Here is a 1,471-nt window from a genome sequence, read left to right as displayed (position 1 = left end):
ACACACACACACACACACACACACACACACACACACACACACACACACACACACACACAGGCGTGTGCGCGCGCACACATACACGTTCACGCTCACGCTTGCGCTCACAGAACGAACATAATAAATATATATATATACCAGCAGAATGTATATGCCGAGGGCACGAACGCGACACATGACTTCCCTGCGCTTCTGCTTGCCACACAATAACAGCGATCACCGCTGGTGTCAACTAACAACCTCGCGTATGTCGGTCAGTCCTCGTTACCCTTCTAACCTCCAAATCACTTCCGCAGTCGTACATCTTAAAAACACGTATGTGTCCGCCAGCCGCAAAAAGGGTTTTTTGCCTACATTTTATGCAAAACCTACGTCGATCATGGCGCCATCTGGGATCACAACTACGATGTCAAACTGATATTATACAAACCAGAGAATCTAAGCCAGTCATTATAATATTATTCCGAAAAAAATTATGTTAATATCGGTTAACACTATATAATAATATTATCGAACAACTTGAATGCAAATAATCATGATATTTCAGCTCTGACGAGGCAGCCGAATTCCTGGTTGCTTAGAGGCGATCAACCTACATTGTCCCCATCTTTAGAGTATCTGGACTACCTACTATAGCTAGCGGCTACGTGTCTGAATGGTGCAGTATTTGTTTACTGCGGGCTTTTCAGTAAGGGGAACTGGTCTCAACAGAATAGCGATTTTGTACTTCTACACCTATAAGTTTTTAATAAGATTAAATCTCTCATTCTTAATTAAAGTAGATAATCCTCGCAACAACATGTCTAAATACACCTACTGTGAGCATACTTGCAGTATGAAAATATCACATCATTAAGCCAGAAATGTGCTCCGAGGTAGAGCATTTTGAAAACTTTATCGGATAAATTTTTGGCGTATAGATACACAAGTGTTGTGAAACGACCGAAAACGCTAAGAGTAGGCCTACACTAGCGCAAATAGCTCCTGGCAAGAAAACACTATATTTGTTGGCTGATAACATAAGTATTGTATAGATAACATGTTATGATTTAAACAAATGTCACGCTTTGTACTGAACAAACATCGAATAATAAATTATGACTTGTTTTATCATAGAATAGAACTGTTAATGAAAACTGCGATCGCTCGGCTGTGTCCCGGATGTGTAAACACTGTGTAAACATTGAAAAGTACAAGTTTCATAAGACGGTTTAGGTTTGCAGAAGAAATGTTATGAAAGTAGCACTACAAATGAGTTGTAGTGAATTTTATACAACTATAGTATTTTATTTAGTAGTAGTATACAACATAGACGAGCTCGCAGTAGCTAGGTACCTATATCTATGCATGTTGCTGCGAGAACTGGCTGTTTTAAGCATGGGTCACTCTCTAGAAGGCAGAAATTAAGGAAAGTTCTATGAAATTCAAAAATTACGATCTATCTATCTATCTATCTATCTATCTATCTATC

At 39.0% G+C, this 1,471-nt stretch overlaps 1 long non-coding RNA gene across 1 annotated transcript in view; it reads right to left on the bottom strand.

Annotated features, from left to right (window-relative positions):
* LOC106809354 overlaps window positions 1-199 on the bottom strand; it is a 3,914-nt gene extending 3,715 nt beyond the window's left edge. The window contains exon 1 of the long non-coding RNA XR_001393866.1: window positions 139-199. This is a non-coding gene — a long non-coding RNA (uncharacterized LOC106809354). The remainder of the gene's footprint in view (window positions 1-138) is intronic.
* Window positions 200-1,471: the final 1,272 nt, after the last annotated feature.

The sequence above is a fragment of the Priapulus caudatus genome, unplaced genomic scaffold (genome assembly GCF_000485595.1).
Source record: "Priapulus caudatus unplaced genomic scaffold, Priapulus_caudatus-5.0.1 Scaffold347, whole genome shotgun sequence".
In the NCBI taxonomy this organism is placed as follows: Eukaryota; Metazoa; Priapulida; class Priapulimorpha; order Priapulimorphida; family Priapulidae; genus Priapulus; species Priapulus caudatus.
Note: the sequence above shows the minus strand (reverse complement) of the source record. Positions and strands in the feature narration are given on the sequence as shown.